Source organism: Haliotis rubra, unplaced genomic scaffold, assembly GCF_003918875.1.
Source record: "Haliotis rubra isolate DU_JTF1 unplaced genomic scaffold, ASM391887v1 Scf637, whole genome shotgun sequence".
Classification (NCBI taxonomy): Eukaryota; Metazoa; Mollusca; class Gastropoda; order Lepetellida; family Haliotidae; genus Haliotis; species Haliotis rubra.
This window is the reverse complement of record NW_025767343.1, coordinates 560,477-581,529: the sequence shown is the minus strand read 5'-3', so window position 1 is coordinate 581,529 and position 21,053 is coordinate 560,477. Positions and strand designations below refer to the sequence as shown.

At 39.6% G+C, this 21,053-nt stretch overlaps 1 long non-coding RNA gene across 1 annotated transcript; it reads right to left on the bottom strand.

Moving 5' to 3' along the window:
- Positions 1–11,602: 11,602 nt before the first annotated feature.
- On the bottom strand, positions 11,603–20,309 carry LOC124256726. The gene is made up of 3 exons (XR_006893069.1): positions 20,277–20,309; positions 19,543–20,041; positions 11,603–12,512 (listed from the first exon to the last, which is right to left on the bottom strand). It is a non-coding gene; the product is annotated as an uncharacterized LOC124256726 (long non-coding RNA).
- Positions 20,310–21,053: the final 744 nt, after the last annotated feature.

Sequence of the window (21,053 nt, the reverse complement as noted above, 5' to 3'; positions counted from 1 at the left end):
TTCATACATCACGGGAAGAAGTGATGTTGATAGATGGCAAGTAGAAGTAATGTTCATGTATCACGGGAAGAAGTGATGTTGATAGATGGCAAGTAGAAGTAGTGTTTATACATCACGGGAAGAAGTGTTGTTGATAGATGGCAAGTAGAAGTAATGTTCATGCATCACAGGTAGAAGTAATGTTCATATATCACGGGAAGAAGTGATGTTGATAGATCACAGGTAGAAGTAATGTTCATGCATCACGGGAAGAAGTAGTTTTCATACATCATGGGAAGAAGTGATGTTAATAGATGGCAAGTAGAAGTAATGTTTATACATCACGGGAAGAAGTGATGTTGATAGATGGCAAGTAGAAGTAATGTTCATGCATCACGGGTAGAAGTAGTGTTCATACATCATTGGAAGAAGTGATGTTGATAGATCACAAGTAGAAGTAATGTTCATGTATCACGGGAAGAAGTGATGTTTATTGACCAGAGGCAGAAATAGTGTTTATACATCACTGGAAGAAGTGATGTTGATAGATCAGAGGCAGAATTAGTGTTCATACATCATGGGAAAAAGTGATGTTGATAGATGGCAAGTAGAAGTAGTGTTCATACATCATGGGAAAAAGTGATGTTGATAGATAGCAAGTAGAAGTAGTGTTTATACATCACGGGAAGAAGTAATGTTTATAGATGGCAAGTAGATGTAATGTTCATGTATCACGGGAAGAAGTTATGTTCATACATCATGGGAGGAAGTGATTTTGATAGATTGCAAGTAGAAGTAGTGTTCATACTTCACGGGAAGAAGTGATGTTGATAGATGGCAAGTAGAAGTAATGTTCATGTATCACAGGTAGAAGTAATGTTCATGTATCACAGGTAGAAGTAATGTTCATGTATCACAGGTAGAAGTAGTTTTCATACATCACGGGAAGAAGTGATGTTGATAGATGGCAAGTAGAAGTAGTGTTCATACATCGTGGGAAGAAGTGATGTTGATAGATTGCAAGTAGAAGTAATGTTCATGTATCACAGGTAGAAGTAATGTTCATATATCACAGGTAGAAGTAATGTTCATGTATCACAGGTAGAAATAATGTTCATACATCACGGGAAGAAGTGATGTTGATAGATGGCAAGTAGAAGTAATGTTCATGTATCACGGGAAGAAGTGATGTTGATAGATGGCAAGTAGAAGTAGTGTTTATACATCACGGGAAGAAGTGATGTTGATAGATGGCAAGTAGAAGTAATGTTCATGCATCACAGGTAGAAGTAATGTTCATATATCACAGGTAGAAGTAATGTTCATGTATCACAGGTAGAAATAATGTTCATACATCACGGGAAGAAGTGATGTTGATAGATGGCAAGTAGAAGTAATGTTCATGTATCACGGGAAGAAGTGATGTTGATAGATGGCAAGTAGAAGTAGTGTTTATACATCACGGGAAGAAGTGATGTTGATAGATCACAGGTAGAAGTAATGTTCATGTATCACGGGAAGAAGTAGTTTTCATACATCATGGGAAGAAGTGATGTTAATAGATGGCAAGTAGAAGTAATGTTTATACATCACGGGAAGAAGTGATGTTGATAGATGGCAAGTAGAAGTAGTGTTCATACATCATTGGAAGAAGTGATGTTGATAGATCACAAGTAGAAGTAATGTTCATGTATCACGGGAAGAAGTGATGTTTATTGACCAGAGGCAGAAATAGTGTTTATACATCACTGGAAGAAGTGATGTTGATAGATCAGAGGCAGAATTAGTGTTCATACATCACGGGAAAAAGTGATGTTGATAGATGGCAAGTAGAAGTAGTGTTCATACATCATGGGAAGAAGTGATGTTGATAGATGGCAAGTAGATGTAATGTTCATGTATCACGGGAAGAAGTTATGTTCATACATCATGGGAGGAAGTGATTTTGATAGATTGCAAGTAGAAGTAGTGTTCATACTTCACGGGAAGAAGTGATGTTGATAGATGGCAAGTAGAAGTAATGTTCATGTATCACAGGTAGAAGTAATGTTCATGTATCACAGGTAGAAGTAATGTTCATGTATCACAGGTAGAAGTAGTTTTCATACATCACGGGAAGAAGTGATGTTGATAGATCACAAGTAGAAGTAATGTTTATACATCACGGGAAGAAGTGATGTTGATAGATCAGAGGTAGAAGTAGTGTTCATACATCACGGGAAGAAGTGATGTTGATAGATGGCAAGTAGAAGTAATGTTCATGTATCATGGGAAGAAGTGATGTTCATAGACGGCAAGTAGAAGTAATGTTCATGAATCACAGGTAGAAGTAGTGTCCATACATCACGGGAAGAAGTGATGTTGATAGATCACAAGTAGAAGTAATGTTTATACATCACGGGAAGAAGTGATGTTGATAGATCACAGGTAGAAGTAGTGTTCATGTATCACAGGTAGAAGTAGTGTTCATGCATAACAGAAAGAAGTTATGTTCATGCATCACAGGTAGAAGTAATGTTCATGGATCACAGGTAGAAGTAATGTTTATACATCATGGGAAGAAGTGATGTTGATAGATGGCAAGTAGAAGTAGTGTTCATACATCATGGGAAAAAGTGACGTTGAAAGATGGCAAGTAGAAGTAATGTTCATACATCATGTGAGGAAGTGATGTTGATAGATGGCAAGTAGAAGTAGTGTTCATACATCACGGGAAGAAGTGATGTTGATAGATTGCAAGTAGAAGTAATGTTCATGTATCACAGGTAGAAGTAATGTTCATATATCACAGGTAGAAGTAATGTTCATGTATCACAGGTAGAAATAATGTTCATACATCACGGGAAGAAGTGATGTTGATAGATGGCAAGTAGAAGTAATGTTCATGTATAACGGGAAGAAGTGATGTTGATAGATGGCAAGTAGAAGTAGTGTTTATACATCACGGGAAGAAGTGATGTTGATAGATGGCAAGTAGAAGTAATGTTCATGTATCACAGGAAGAAGTAATGTTCATACATCATGGGAGGAAGTGATGTTGATAGATGGCAAGTAGAAGTAGTGTTCATACATCATGGGAGGAAGTGATTTTGATAGATTGCAAGTAGAAGTAGTGTTCATACTTCACGGGAAGAAGTGATGTTGATAGATGGCAAGTAGAAGTAATGTTCATGTATCACAGGTAGAAGTAATGTTCATGTATCACAGGTAGAAGTAATGTTCATGTATCACAGGTAGAAGTAATGTTCATGTATCACAGGTAGAAGTAGTTTTCATACATCACGGGAAGAAGTGATGTTGATAGATCACAAGTAGAAGTAATGTTTATACATCACGGGAAGAAGTGATGTTGATAGATCACAGGTAGAAGTAGTGTTCATGTATCACAGGTAGAAGTAGTGTTCATGCATAACAGAAAGAAGTTATGTTCATGCATCATAGGTAGAAATAATGTTCATGCATCACAGGTAGAAGTAATGTTTATACATCATGGGAAGAAGTGATGTTGATAGATCAGAGGCAGAATTAGTGTTCATACATCACGGGAAGAAGTGATGTTGATAGATGGCGAGTAGAAGTAGTGTTCATACATCATGGGAAGAAGTGATGTTGATAGATGGCAAGTAAAAGTAGTGTTTATACATCACGGGAAGAAGTAATGTTTATAGATGGCAAGTAGAAGTAATGTTCATGTATCACGGGAAGAAGTAATGTTGATACATCATGGGAGGAAGTTATGTTGATAGATGGCAAGTAGAAGTAGTGTTCATACATCACGGGAAGAAGTGATGTTGATAGATTGAAAGTAGAAGTAATGTTTATACATCACGGGAAGAAGTGATGTTGATAGATGGCAAGTAGAAGTAATGTTCATGCATCACAGGTAGAAGTAGTGTTCATACATCACGGGAAGAAGTGATGTTGATAGATGGCAAGTAGAAGTAATGTTTATACATCACGGGAAGAAGTGATGTTGATAGATGGCAAGTAGACGTAATGTTCATGCATCACGGGTAGAAGTAGTGTTCATACGTCATGGGAAGAAGTGATGTTGATAGATCACAAGTAGAAGTAATGTTCATGTATCACGGAAAGAAGTGATGTTTATTGATCAGAGGCAGAAATAGTGTTTATACATCACTGGAAGAAGTGATGTTGATAGATTAGAGGCAGAATTAGTGTTCATACATCACGGGAAGAAGTGATGTTGATAGATGGCAAGTAGAAGTAGTGTTCATACATCATGGGAAGAAGTGATGTTGAAAGATAGCAAGTAGAAGTAGTGTTTATACATCACGGGAAGAAGTAATGTTTATAGATAGCAAGTAGATGTAATGTTCATGTATCACGGGAAGAAGTAATGTTCATACATCATGGGAGGAAGTGATTTTGATAGATTGCAAGTAGAAGTAGTGTTCATACATCACGGGAAGAAGTGATGTTGATAGATTGCAAGTAGAAGTAATGTTCATGTATCACAGGTAGAAGTAATGTTCATGTATCACAGGTAGAAGTAATGTTCATGTATCACAGGTAGAAGTAGTGTTCATACATCACGGGAAGAAGTGATGTTGATAGATGGCAAGTAGAAGTAATGTTCATGTATCATGGGAAGAAGTGATGTTCATAGACGGCAAGTAGAAGTAATGTTCATGAATCACAGGTAGAAGTAGTGTCCATACATCACGGGAGGAAGTGATGTTGATAGATCACAGGTAGAAGTAATGTTTATACATCACGGGAAGAAGTGATGTTGATAGATCACAGGTAGAAGTAGTGTTCATGTATCACAGGTAGAAGTAGTGTTCATGCATAACAGAAAGAAGTTATGTTCATGCATCACAGGTAAAGGTAATGTTCATGCATCACAGGTAGAAGTAATGTTTATACATCATGGGAAGAAGTGATGTTGATAGATGGCAACTAGAAGTAGTGTTCATACATCATGGGAAGAAGTAATGCTTATAGATGGCAAGTAGAAGTAATGTTCATGTATCACGGGAAGAAGTAATGTTCATACATCATGGGAGGAAGTGATGTTGATAGATAGCAAGTATAAGTAGTGTTTATACATCACGGGAAGAAGTGATGTTGATAGATAGCAAGTAGAAGTAACGTTTATACATCACGGGAAGAAGTGATGTTGATAGATTGCAAGTAGAAGTAATGTTCATGTATCACGGGAAGAAGTGATGTTGATAGATGGCAACTAGAAATAATGTTCATGCATCACAGGTAGAAGTAGTGTTCATATATCACGGGAAGAAGTGATGTTGATAGATCACAAGTAGAAGTAATGTTCATGTATCACGGGAAGAAGTAGTTTTCATACATCATGGGAAGAAGTGATGTTGATAGATGGCAAGTAGAAGTAATGTTTATACATCACGGGAAGAAGTGATGTTGATAGATGGCAAGCAGAAGTAATGTTCATGCATCACAGGTAGAAGTAGTGTTCATACATCACGGGAAGAAGTGATGTTGATAGATGGCAAGTAGAAGTAATGTTTATACATCACGGGAAGAAGTGATGTTGATAGATGGCAAGTAGAAGTAATGTTCATGCATCACAGGTAGAAGTAGTGTTCATACATCACGGGAAAATGTGATGTTGATAGATCACAAGTAGAAGTAATGTTCATGTATCACGGGAAGAAGTAATGTTCATACATCATGGGAAGAAGTGATGTTGATAGATGGCAAGTAGAAGTAGTGTTCATGTATCACAGGTAGAAGTAATGCTCATGTATCAGAGGTAGAAGTAATGTTCACACATCATGGGAAGAAGTGATGTTGATAGATGGCATGTAAAAATAGTGTTCATGTATCACAGGTAGAAGTAGTGTTCATGCATAACAGGTAGAAGTAATTTTCATGCATCACAGGTAGAAGTAGTGTTCATGCATAACAGGTAGAAGTAATGTTTATACATCACAGGTAGAAGTAATGTTTATGTATCACAGGTAGAAGTAGTGTTCATACATCACGTGAAGAAGTGATGTTGATAGATCACAAGTAGAAGTAATGTTCATGCATCACAGGTAGAAGTAATGTTCATACATCATTGGAAGAAGTGATGTTGATAGATGGCACGTAGAAGTAATGTTCATGTATCACAGGTAGAAGTAGTGTTCATACATCACGTGAAGAAGTGATGTTGATAGATCACAGGTAGAAGTAGTGTTCATGCATAACAGGTAGAATTAATTTTCATGCATCACAAGTAGAAGTAGTGTTCATGCATAACAGGTAGAAGAAATGTTCATGCATCACTGGTAGAAGTAATGTTTATGTATCACAGGTAGAAGTAGTGTTCATACATCACGTGAAGAAGTGATGTTGATAGATCACAAGTAGAAGTAATGTTCATGCATCACAGGTAGAAGTAATGTTCATACATCATGGGAAGAAGTAATGTTCATACATCATGGGAAGAAGTGATGTTGATAGATCACAAGTAGAAGTAGTGTTCATGCATCACAGGTAGAAGTAATGTTCATACATCATGGGAGGAAGCGATTACAGGTAGAGGCCATGTCATTTTTATATCTATGAAGAGAAGCCTCATTTATACTTTTACGGAGAGAAGCGTCATTTCTACATCGGTGGAAAAAATGTTAATAGTTTACGGGGAGATGTGGTGTGATTACATGGAGGTGAGAACTTATCAGACGTATTTTGATGGTCGTGGAGTTGTTGATAAAGTTAAACAAGCCTGAGATCTGATACCACCCAACAGAAACATGTTTTAGCTCAATGTTTCTCATGTTTCAACTGACAGACAAAATGCGCTCATTTCAGAAGGCAATTATATGTGCTATCGACTTCTTGCTTGTAGCAAATCTTAACCCTTTCATTTAATTTAGCTCCGCTTAAGAGTCCCACTTCTCTCATTTTTTCACATTTCTGAGAGTATGAATAGACCAGCCGGAGGCACTAAAGTGATCTGGCTACATGAAACATCCTCTGACACTGCTTCGCTTGATTTTATTTCCTCCAATTTATTCTATTAGCAACATAGACGGGGTTGAGCCCATGAGCGTAAACACACCACTAATATGTTTATTATGAGTTTATAGTTGTTACCGCTGGGGGAGGCCCTTGTGGTATATGTGCGTGCATCTGGACATGTGGTCAGACATGAGAGGGTGGGCTGGAGCAAAGTCTGACCTTTGTGGTATATGTGCGTGTATCTGGACATGTGGTCAGACATGAGAGGGTGGGCTGGAGCAAACTCTGACCTTTGTGGTATATGTGCGTGTATCTGGACATATGGTCAGACATGAGAGGGTGGGCTGGAGCAAACTCTGACCTTTGTGGTATCTGTGTAATAGTTGTTAACTGTTCCATACCACACACAAGTGTAATAGCTGTTAACTGTTCCATACCACACACAAGTGTAATAGTTGTTAACTGTTCCATACCACACACAAGTGTAATAGTTGTTAACTGTGCCATACCACACATAAGTGTAAAAGTTCTTAACTGTTCCATACCACACACAAGTGTAATAGTTGTTAACTGTGCCATACCACACATAAGTGTAATAGTTGTTAACTGTTCCAAACCACACACAAGTGTAATAGTTGTTAACTGTTCCATACCACACACAAGTGTAATAGTTGTTAACTGTGCCATACCACACATAAGTGTAATAGTTGTTAACTGTTCCAAACCACACACAAGTGTAATAGTTGTTAACTGTTCCATACCACACACAAGTATAATAGTTGTTAACTGTTCCATACCACACACAAATGTAATAGTTGTTAACAGGTGCCATACCCCACCCAAGTATAATAGTTGTTAACTGTTCCATACCACACACAAGTGTAATAGTTATTAACAGGTGCCATACCACACACAAGTGTAATAGCTGTTAACTGTTCCATACCCCACCCAAGTGTAATAGTTGTTAACTGTTCCATACCACACACAAGTGTAATAGCTGTTAACTGTTCCATACCACACATAAGTGTAATAGTTCTTAACTGTTCCATACCACACACAAATGTAATAGTTGTTAACTGTTCCATACCACACATAAGTGTAATAGTTCTTAACTGTTCCATACCACACACAAATGTAATAGTTGTTAACTGTGCCATACCACACATGTAATAGTTAAGTAAATAGTTGTTAACTGTTCCATACCACACACAAGTGTAATAGTTGTTAACTGTACCATACCACAACAAGTAATAAGCATATCAATATGTTCCATAATAGTTGTTAACTGTTCCATACCACACACAAGTGTAATAGTTGTTAACTGTGCCATACCACACACAAGTGTAATAGTTGTTAACTGTTCCATACCACACACAAGTGTAATAGTTGTTAACTGTTCCATACCACACACAAGTGTAATAGTTGTTAACTGTTCCATACCACACACTAGTGTAATAGTTGTTAACTGTGCCATACCACGCACAAGTGTAATAGTTGTTAACAGTTCCATACCACACACAAGTGTAATAGTTGTTAACTGTTCCATACCTCACATAAGTGTAATAGTTGTTAACTGTGCCATACCACACACAAGTGTAATAGTTGTTAACTGTACCATACCACACACAAGTGTAATAGTTGTTAACTGTTCCATACCACACACAAGTGTAATAGTTCTTAACTGTTCCATACCACACACAAGTGTAATAGTTGTTAACTGTTCCATACCACACACAAGTGTAATAGTTGTTAACTGTTCCATACCACACACAAGTGTAATAGTTGTTAACAGGTGCCATACCACACACAAGTGTAATAGTTGTTAACTGTTCCATACCTCACATAAGTGTAATAGTTGTTAACTGTTCCATACCACACACAAGTGTAATAGTTCTTAAGTGTTCCATACCACACACAAGTGTAATAGTTGTTAACTGTTCCATACCACACACAAGTGTAATAGTTCTTAAGTGTTCCATACCACACACAAGTGTAATAGTTGTTAACTGTTCCATACCACACACAAGTGTAATAGTTGTTAACTGTTCCATACCACACACAAGTGTAATAGTTGTTAACTGTTCCATACCACACACAAGTGTAATAGTTGTTAACTGTTCCATACCACACACAAGTGTAATAGTTGTTAACTGTTCCATACCACACACAAGTGTAATAGTTGTTAACTGTTCCATACCACACACAAGTGTAATAGTTGTTAACTGTTCCATACCACACACAAGTGTAATAGTTGTTAACTGTTCCATACCACACACAAAGTGTATAGTTGTTAACTGTTCCATACCACACACAAAGTGTAATAGTTGTTAACTGTTCCATACCACACACAAGTGTAATAGTTGTTAACAGGTTCCATACCACACACAAGTGTAATAGTTGTTAACTGTTCCATACCACCACACAAAGTGTAATAGTTGTTAACTGTTCCATACCACACACAAGTGTAATAGTTGTTAACTGTTCCATACCACACACAAGTGTAATAGTTGTTAACTGTTCCATACCACACATAAGTGTAATAGTTGTTAACTGTTCCATACCACACACAAGTGTAATAGTTGTTAACTGTTCCATACCACACACAAGTGTAATAGTTGTTAACTGTTCCATACCACACACAAGTGTAATAGTTCTTAAGTGTTCCATACCACACACAAGTGTAATAGTTGTTAACTGTGCCATACCACACACAAGTGTAATAGTTGTTAACTGTTCCATACCCCACCCAAGTGTAATAGTTGTTAACTGTTCCATACCATACACAAGTGTAATAGTTGTGACTTGCGATAGAGGTACCTGTCACCACGTGCTATATCACTCGAAACAATAACCAGCTAAAAGCTTTGGTGACTTGCGATAGGGGTACCTGTCACCACGTGCTATATCACTCGAAACAATAACCAGTTAAAAGCTATGGTGACTTGCGATATATGTACCCGTCACCACGTGCTATATCACTCGAAACAATAACCAGTTAAAAGCTATGGTGACTTGCGATAGAGATACCTGTCACCACGTGCTATATCACTCGAAACAATCACCAGTTACAAGCTATGGTGACTTGCGATAGAGATACCCGTCACCACGTGCTATATCACTCGAAACAATCACCAGTTACAAGCTATGGTGACTTGCGATAGAGGTACCTGTCACCACGTGCTATATCACTCGAAACAATCACCAGTTACAAGCTATGGTGACTTGCGATAGAGGTACCTGTCACCACGTGCTATATCACTCGAAACAATCACCAGTTACAAGCTATGGTGACTTGCGATAGAGATACCTGTCACCACGTGCTATATCACTCGAAACAATCACCAGTTACAAGCTATGGTGACTTGCGATAGAGATACCCGTCACCACGTGCTATATCACTCGAAACAATCACCAGTTACAAGCTATGGTGACTTGCGATAGAGGTACCTGTCACCACGTGCTATATCACTCGAAACAATCACCAGTTAAAAGCTATGGTGACTTGCGATAGAGGTACCCGTCACCACGTGCTATATCACTCGAAACAATCACCAGTTACAAGCTATGGTGACTTGCGATAGAGATACCCGTCGCTATCGCATATTCAGTTTTGCAATTCCTCAGATTCCATTAATATCATGCAGCGGCGAAAGAAATAACTTTAATCTTCGGTAGAAGTGATGAACGGCGTGTCCTGGAAGAAGCGTGGGTGTTCAGTGTTGTGCCGATCTGAGGTGGTAGCCAGTACAAAGTGATCATCCTAAAAGTGGCTTGCACCACTCCCACAGTTTAACATTTGTTCCACTTCCAACAGTGCAGTGAGGCCTTGCTCCCCATACTGAAGTTGCCACACTCCTTATATCCTTGCATATCCAACATGATCACGATGTGATACATCCTTGTGAACAGGCGTTTGTCTTACTAGCCCCCTGTCTGTGACAGAAAGTACTGGCTCGATCTTTATAATAGTTATTGTTATATATACACCTAGTAACGGTCATATTAAATATGATCCATTATCTTTAAGATTCAGATTAAAGCAGCCAGGCTTTTGAAAGGAGATGCACTTAAATGATACCTGAGACGAAGAGCTGTTAAATATAACTGACAGCTTGTCAACTGTTTCCCTTTGACTCCTAAATCAGTTTGGATAGTCTTGAGTGTCAAATAAAGAACAGTTAAGGTGAAAACAAAAGATGGGGGCATTATGACATTATTTGAAAAGTGCTTTTAGACATGAAACAGCATCTAGTAAATCAATGCCACGAACAAACGCTAGTTAGAACGTGGACAGAACAGCCATGACGTTCACCAAAGCGGGGCCCTAAGCCTATTGGAATGTGAAAGGACGTGTCACTTCTTATAATTAAGTTAGGGAAACTCTGTGATTAGACATCGATGACTGTTAAGATCTGCTTGATTAAATGCACAGTTTAGCCAGAGTCTCGATACAATGTGCTTGAGACACTCGATTAAGCAGCTTACTGAGGCGAGGCCATACTGCAGAGGCGCATGTAGCTGGAGGTGGATGTCCACCATCACCCTGGGATCCGCATCATACACGGACACTAATGGCAACGACATCTTAAGCTGCCAGAGAACAAAGGCACTGTTCCCAACTTACATGAATTCTCGGGAGGTTGATCAAAAATAACAAAAATCTATTCAGGTATTAATTGCGATTACGTTTTATTGACACCATATTCTGACATTCCTCAGATTAATATTTGCGACGGTTGAATTTGATGGCAGTTCTCTTGGAAGGATTATCTATATCCAGAGCGTAATCCATGTACACAACAACACTTGTCTTTGACCATCATGAACGTAAACCTGCAACTATGAAAACCTAACAAGTAGGAATAATCTGATCTCATCTGGATTGATATGATTATGAAATGAATGCTAGTTGTACAGATAATCAAGTAACAAACATGTTGGGGCGTAATGGCAGTTTCTCCTGTTTACATGACACCCAGTAAACGGCAATATAAAGCCCCGTTTTAATGAAATTTAGATTAGTCCAATTACCTCAGGCTTCGTTTGAGGAAGTATTTCAAAAGGTGTTATCTGATTAATCTAGAAATATTCCTTCAGACACAAAACATTAAATTCTGCCCTGAAGTCTTAACCTTTGTCACCTCTGCCGCCATTAACTCAGCAACACATGACAATCAGTATTGGCACGTGTACGGATTGCCCGCATCGTTGGGCTATCGCCTTCATGCATGTCACACAATTTTAAAGAATGGAATAACTGTAATGATGTAATGCGACATTCAAGAACCAATCCGCTTAATGTGACCGTGAAGCTGTCAGTCACACTTATTTCAGCTGCTGCATCTACTCAATCCAGCGTTCTCTTCTCCAACAAGTTCCCCACAGTTATCAGTATTCCATAAAGTGCCTCACTACAAATCTCCTTAGTCATGAACTACGACCAATCAATACACCGGTCAACTGGCACGGGTCCATAAATTGCGCCACCAAAATCGGATCTGCTAAAACAATGGTCGCCATGATGTCTTGTTTGTCCAGAGTGTGACCAATACGGACTCTAGGGTACAAAATGCACGGAAAACCTGAAAATAGAAAAAAAAAAACTTCTGAAGTATCAAGCATGAGACTTAATTAGATTTTACAGGCTCTTCAATAGCTGGCCTACCCACGCTAGTTTGTGCCCGGAAAGTAACCTCTGTGGAATATTAGGCTTAGTACGATAACACAGTAAAAGTCATTGATACATAATTTCTTCCTGTATGTAATTATAGGATATTAAACGATCTTCCCACTCCATATTACGTTAATGATCAGTCCCGGGTGGTGAAAATCAACATCAAACTTATATATGAGCAACCACAAAATACAAATTCTTTCTGCTGATTTGAAAACATGACTGAAATATTAGGCGAATTGTAAATTGCCTATGTAAACGTTTCAATGACTGTTTATACATTGACTATAACATACGCTAGTTTTCTCTGACGAAACAACACGTTCTGCGGTAAAAAGACTGAATTTAATGGATCTGCCTTTGCTACAACACCCAGATCGGCCACTGGTTTCTGAAAAGTATTCAGGAGCTGGTCAGTTACTTTAAGGCGGGTTGAGTCGGCGATCTGAATGGTCAACTAGATATGATACATTACTAAAACGTCCCTGTCCCTTGAGATTAAAACAGACATTTACGGCGACCTTTTCACCCACTGGGAGTATAACAGATTTACTCTCCCAAGCAAGAAAAGCATAGGTATATTTTCACGAATTTAATCTGCTAACTGTAAAATGAGATAACACATGTAATTCAGTAACATCAGTTGCACCCAAATTTCAAAAGGAAAGCAACACATGTCATATACAGCTTATGAAATGTTCAGTAAGTGAAGGCGTGGTTCCCAGCTTGGCTCTGCCTTCAATACACTGTATCTGCTGTGGCCACTATGAGCCTCCCAAACTGCTCTGCACTGAATTGACATTATTATAGGATATTTACATTATGCACATATCCACGTAACTCGTACATGCTCAAGGTCCTGGAGTGTTCCCTTAATCAACGGATGTTGTATTTTTCTGGCATTCCAACTCAACTCCCTGGGGAGTATTCAACTCACGCAGCCTCATTCTCACAAGGTAGCCATTTGCAACTGGTTGAACTGGGACACATAATCACAGTATTTTCTCCAATGGTACTACACGTTACTATACCCTCAACTAGGTGTCTGCACGTGTTCGTGTGTCCACCATTTGATCACCTACCATCGGATGAGTGGGTTCTTTTAAGTGCACAGGGTTGTGTTCTGCACACTAGGGGTGGATTGACATGGATTGAATACGTCTTTAAATTCGACCGTGTGGAATTCTGGCCCATTCTTCTAACGTCCTGGGCGCTGATTGACGTTCACGTCATGGAAGCAGTGTAATGTTCTCATTCTCAGGATACCGAATAGTGGCAAGGCCTGGCGGTCAATGATCGGAACCATGTGAATCCCCAAGATTTCGTGTCTGTACTGAATGGCAGTCAAATTGCCTTAGGCGCACAAAGTTAGATTTCTGCGTGTAGGATATGATCCCCCACATCATAACACTCTCACCACCACATCGTTCAATCTGGGCAAAACGTTCATTTCCGCCACGGCACTGAAGCAGAAAACGTGATTCGTCACTTAACCATGCACGTCGCCAGTTTTTCCAGAATCGAACGTTATAGTACCACTGGACCCGTCGATGTAGTCGTCGCAACACAGAGCCAAAAGAGGGTCTTCTGGCTCGAAGTCCAGCTTCTCGTAAACGACTACGTATGGTTTTAGCCGACACTGTCGAACGGCTGTGACAGTTCGATTCCGCAAATGAAATTGCCGGATGTACCTATCCTGCGCTGCAGTGGTAATCCGAGGTCTACCTCATGGAGGCCGATCTTCCATAGAATTGGTTTGTTGATATAGGTCCCATAAATGGCTGACGTACTCTGGTGAACATTAAAGTAACGTGCAACGGCAGACTGAGACTCTCCAGCTTCCAGACGTCTATTTTAAAGCAGTGAGTCGTGACATAACGATATCCTTTCATTTTGCTGAAAAATGCCAATGACCGTCTGAAAAAATCTCGGCAAAATAGGCAATGTCCCTACTCATGATTCCTCATGCTCGTGCCATTTTCATGCACGTTGACACTTTCGAACGTTAACGTGCATTAAAGTTTCCGAAGATGCGTTTTGCGCTGTGCATTCGTTCCATGTACACAAACTAGCATTATAATGGCGAAATTATAACAAACAGATACTAATTTGGAAAAATATTGAAAATTTCATAGATCATTATCACCTATGCGTTTCATTTTTGGGAGAGCAAATCTGTAACCCTCCCACTAAAACACATGAACTTTCCATGGCTTACAGCTCATCATTGTGGTCTATTGGTGTGGATCTTTGTTTTATTCTTTGATGAAGTAGTCTTCCTAATCTGGACTAGACTAGTAACAGGAGGCTGTGAAGTCTTCCTGATCTGGACTAGATTAGTAACAGGAGGCTGTGAAGTCTTCCTGATCTGGACTAGATTAGTAACAGGAGGCTGTGAAGTCTTCCTGATCTGGACTAGATTAGTAACAGGAGGCTGTGAAGTCTTCCTGATCTGGACTAGATTAGTAACAGGAGGCTGTGAAGTCTTCCTGATCTGGACTAGATTAGTAACAGGAGGCTGTGAAGTCTTCCTGATCTGGACTAGATTAGTAACAGGAGGCTGTGAAGTCTTCCTGATCTGGACTAGATTAGTAACAGGAGGCTGTGAAGTCTTCCTGATCTGGATTAGATTAGTAACAGGAGGCTGTGAAGTCTTCCTGATTTGGACTAGATTAGTAACAGGAGGCTGTGAAGTCTTCCTGATCTGGACTAGATTAGTAACAGGATGCTGTGAAGTCTTCCTGATCTGGACTAGATTAGTAACAGGATGCTGTGAAGTCTTCCTGATCTGGACTAGATTAGTAACAGGATGCTGTGAAGTCTTCCTGATTTGGACTAGATTAGTAACAGGAGGCTGTGAAGTCTTCCTGATCTGGACTAGATTAGTAACAGGAGGCTGTGAAGTCTTCCTGATCTGGACTAGATTAGTAACAGGAGGCTGTGAAGTCTTCCTGATCTGGACTAGATTAGTAACAGGATGCTGTGAAGTCTTCCTGATCTGGACTAGTTTAGTAACAGGAAGATGTGAAGTCTCCTGATCTGGGCAAGACACCATACACTCCGATTCATTCTCCCATGATTGCCTCACTCAATGTGTTCCATAGCAGAGTCAATATATTCATTCTCCCATTCATTTCCAACCTGTGCAATTTTGTTCTATAGCGTATATATAAGAGATGATCTCATGTGAGTAATTGTGAGGATCCCTGTACCCTAGGCGAATTCGTGTAGTTTGTATATCAGTCATTGTTTTTCCCACATCTAAGGCCGGAATTCAAATATCAATAAATCATCCACAGAATAGAAAGAAGCGCTGGGAATAATGATATTCTGGTGAAATTCAACTGCACAAGCATCCCCGTCGCCGGATCCCGCTGTCTGATCAATGAACCTAGGTCTGTTTGACTGAACAAAATTAAGTTTTAACTATTTGCATTAAAATCCTATCGGTTTTGCAAACAAATGAAGGTTAATATGTAAATATACGACCATACTTTTGCGTAATAACATCTCGGAACGAAGGTCTTTCGTGGATGAAAAGATATATGGTTTCAGCAAACTGCAGCTGACACATTGATTAATCTTCCTTGAGTGCAGATGGAGTAGATATCCCAACATGCTAACCATGAGCCTATTGTGCATGTAGCGGCCACACAAAGCCGGTTTATGTACATGCGTAAATTAGTTCTTGACAAGCTCTTACATGACGTGGACGTTGGATGACGTCGTGTTCCAGCCATGTTCACGCAATGTCACATGCAGTTTGGCTGTCTCGTACTCGACACTTGTCATGAGACCAGTGGTTGCATGTGCGACTGAGTTGGGTTAAAGGATATATCAGAGCAAACAACAAAAACCTACTTTCCTCGAACAACTGGTTTAAATTGCAGAGTACTTTTACAGTGATGTTAGATGTGTGCGCAAGCGTGCTGATATGCTTGAAATTCTCACCGCTACAACAAATTAAACATGCAGTTGTCATCAATATATGCTAAGGGTGAAACAATGAAAAAAAAAATCTTTTTCGAAAACTCAAAATTTGAACTGCTTCGCCCATGGGCCATATAGTTACCTAGAAAACTGGATTCAGACCACATCACGAGCAAGAGCGAGTGGACGTTGATGATATGAAATATGTAAATCAAATCTCCTTTGCCCGTACCCAAAGCACCATACAGCGTTTAATCATCTGAAAACAGTCCGCGCCATTGGACTCCCCAGGGTACACGGCTATTCTTCTGGTTCACTATATAGATGATGTAGGAATGCATCGGAACATCAATAAGCCATTACAGTTGTAGCGGTGCTGTGCCTTCTGTTGTCAAATCTCCCATGTAAACGTATCATACGATGGATTTAATACGGATATTACATATGTAGTGCTTAGGTTAAGTGTATGTGTACATGATATATAAAGGTTTTGTTCATTTGATAACGGAAATACTATGGTACACGTTCAAAATGAGGACGTTATTACTATTGCTTCCTCAACAGAAACTACACCTGCCTTGGGGGAGTTTCTGATGGTCGGACTCCGTGACAAGGTTGGTTGTGTGACTTGAGGAGGCGAGGTGCATCACTCATAACACCACTTACTGATGTGTCCGGATCAGAGTCTGTACAAGCCATACTACTATCGTTCAACAAGAAACAAAGAAGGAACACCGCAGATGTTCTACTACATTTACACATCGATCACTACCACATGCTGTCACTATTCCCACACAAGACTTACAACAGGATGCAGATACAAGACTAGGAACTATTCTTGGAGGTTATACTGCTGGACATGCCTTGCACAACAAGCGGTTGCAACCTCTAGGTAACCCGTCACTTAGGCGGCACACAAAACAGTACGAGTGAGTGAGTGAGTGAGTGAGTTGGGTTTTTAGACCGCTTTTAGCAATATTCCAATACTCCGGGGGACACCAGAAATGGGTTTTCACACATTGTCTCCATGTGGAGAATCGAACCCGGGTCTTCCGTGTGACGACGCTTTAACCACAAGGCTACCCCACCGCCCCTAAAACAGTATGAAGTTTAATACTGATCTTAGATATACTATGACACAGGCTGTAACTAAAGTACTGTCGGAAATGCTAGAAAAATGCTTTTTGACTCATATTTAAAATTCAGAGGTATTACAGTTACTTAAATAACAAATATCACTTTGAGAAACATCTACCTAATGTAGACCGAGGGAATAAATCTTGAGACATGCCCTGAAATGTGTTTTTACTGATGAAAATACCAAAAACTTAGAAAAATAAGCGGTAGTGGGACGTTATGTGATACAAACTTGAACTGCCTGTGTTACGTCATCAGCATGCACGGTATCGACAGGTGAAATTGACACCTGAGCACACGCTCGGGCGAGGGGTCATCTCAATAGATGTTTTCTTCAAAATGTTGAATATGTGTACGTATAGTATACGTGTTGGTTATGTAAGGGATCATGTGATATCCACATTTCGCACACCAACAATACCTATATATATATATATATATATATATATATATATATATGTGTGTGTGTGTGTGTGTGTGTGTGTGTGTGTTTGTTTGTTTTGAAATAAACATACGAATTACTGTACATTGGAAAGAATCCTATCACTTGTGTTATCTTATCGATTGATTGTAGAAATGTGCAACGTTTTAATAAATGTTTTGCATGTCAACAGTATATTTCATTGCATATATATGGATGTAATTCGGTCAGTTTAATCTAGTTGTGAACATTGGCCAAAGATTTAACTAAGTCACAGGTGTAGCTTTTTTAGACTATATATATTCTTCTTCTCATAACTTTTGAAGACCGCCCGTCTAAGTACTCCCTTGTCAAAGTTGTCAAGGATGGTTTTGCGTCCCGGTTTTGCTCTTGAGACGGTCCCTATCTTATCTGATTTGTTTACAATATTGTGAACTTGTTGGTAAGACACACCAACAGCTCTACAAGTTCTGTAATAAACCCTTTCTAAACTAACGAAAGGTTTACATCTGTCTTTCACGCAAAAAAAACTTATAAACCTTTACAACAATCGATTGCAAATAGTTGGCCATAGTGGACGCTGTGATAAAGATGTGCATGCATGACGGGAAACTTATTTATCAAGACTTAACATTTATATTAATATTTCTTCAATAAAGAAACGATAATAAATTGAAATAACAGAAACATTAAACATTTATTTGTTTATGAAAAACGCTAATTCATATTTTTACACCGCCTGTATTATTAGCATTAATGTAAAGACTATTTCAGATTTCTTTTGTTGTTTTGGTACCAAATTCTCTCCTGTAAACTGCCCTTTAAATGCATGGGGATGTTAAATCGATTGAAATAAAAATTAGGTACAATATAGGCGAGTTGATATATTGACAACATAGTACATTTATCACCTTTATAAAGATATTAAGGCTGAAAAGCATTTTTCTAGCATTTCCTACAGTACTTTTTTTTTAGTATCAATTTACACCATTGAAGGAAAGCCAGTTATACAGTATTCGGACACTGTATGAACTGAACGGGCTGTTAACACAATTCATTTCTCTGTGTGGTTATAATTTAGAAGCCTTAACGTGTTTCAATATAACCTTCGTACTCAGGGTGGGTGACGGATTGCATCAGTCACCTGTATCTATCAGTGTTATATTCCTGCACACGAACAAGGTACAAGCTAGGAGTGTCTCGTGCTGAATGTAATCCAGATTCGCTCGTCACGCCGAAGGCCCGGGTTCGATTCCCCACATGGGTACAATGCGTGAAGCCGATTTCTGGTGTTCCCCAGCCGTGATATTCCTGGAATATTGCTAAAAGCGGCATAAAACTCAACACACTCACTCACTCACTCACTCACTCACTCACTGTGGTACCATACACAAGTCTTTTACACATTTTTAAACAGGTGAGGAGCAATATCTGTAGTAGCCGTACGTACCTCATCCACTAGCCCACTCTGATAGCGGTGTTTGAGTTGAGACGACGTAGAGTGTCGGCCACAGCATCTTGCCTCGTCCTTCCCCGGAGCCTCATGAAGGCAGATGATGGAATCTTTCCTATCCGTATGTAATTCCTCTTTTCTGCGTCCAGAGAGTAGTGCCCGCCAGAACTTCGACCTATCCTAAGAAAGCGACTGAACGGGCGCCCCTTCTTCTCGGGCAAAAGGTCCCGCTGGGTGTGCGCCGGGGCTGGTGCAATGTCCAGTCGGGGCACCATGTCCCTGGACAATCTGGCATCAGGGATATTATGAGGGTTATTGAAAACCGTACGTAGGAAAAATAAAATTTTGTTGAGGACGTCATCAGTTCGGTCCTGATATACTGACATGTCCTCAAGGCACTGGGGTCCTCTACAGGGTACGGCGTGCGCTGTCGTTAGCACCATGGTAATCAGAATACACGCATCCCGAGAAGACACAGGCAGATGCATAGTTCTTCCTGAAACACGGTAGAAACAGGTTTAACATCTCCAGAATCACCGGCGTTATTGTTGTACACGAGGATGTGACAAGTAAGTATGTTTAAAACGTAATATCCAAGTACGCGCATGTATGAGCATGCGCAATTGCACTATCTAAAATGATTTAACAAGTGTCTTTAGTCATACCCAGAAGTCAATCTGCCAAGGTCACGTCTATACAGACTGACCGAGCTCACACCAGATACACCTTACCTGTTTATGTCCGGTTATAAATCCTGACGGGCAGTGTTTGGGAGGTTTAACAAGCAGACCGGGTTTATATAGTTGTCACAGCAAGACAGGGTATCACAAACACATTTTTCACCTGCTGTGTCGTCAGTGCGTGGTTTGCAGATAGCTATTGCCACGTCATATGTCATTCTTATTGGCAACGACTCGACAGCCTGCAAATATGAGCCAAACACACACCCGGGAGCTAAATAGTAATGAAATTAAGCAGACATTCTCTTCTTTCATACAAAGTGTATACATCCGATTGACTCTGATTCTGTCTAACACATCGCGCCTCGGGATAAATAGGGTACTTTCGAGATCATCATTTAGATAATGATAAACTCTTAACATGCAAGTATCTCTTATAACATATTAATGACTTGTCGGCAGTCCTCGTAGACTGATACTCGACACTGCATGTTGTTCTTTTTACCAATGAAACAGTATAATATCAGATACCATAAGACAGCGTGTGTTATGTGTGTGTAAATGAAACTCAGTGCACCGACTCACATCCGACTCCTTGTACCCCCTGATGACGCACGACGCAGAGCTGACGTATACAGCTGACAACCATTACCCTGCCTGTGTCACAGCGGGGCATGTGTAGCGTAGGCACAGTTCTTCATCAGACTGGAAGGTGACAGGAATTGTGTCCAAAATAGAATGTTGTATTTAAAAAAGGATTATCCACTGTCCTCACACCCGCACACATTCAAATAGTAGAATATGCCACGTCAGTGATACAAGTACACC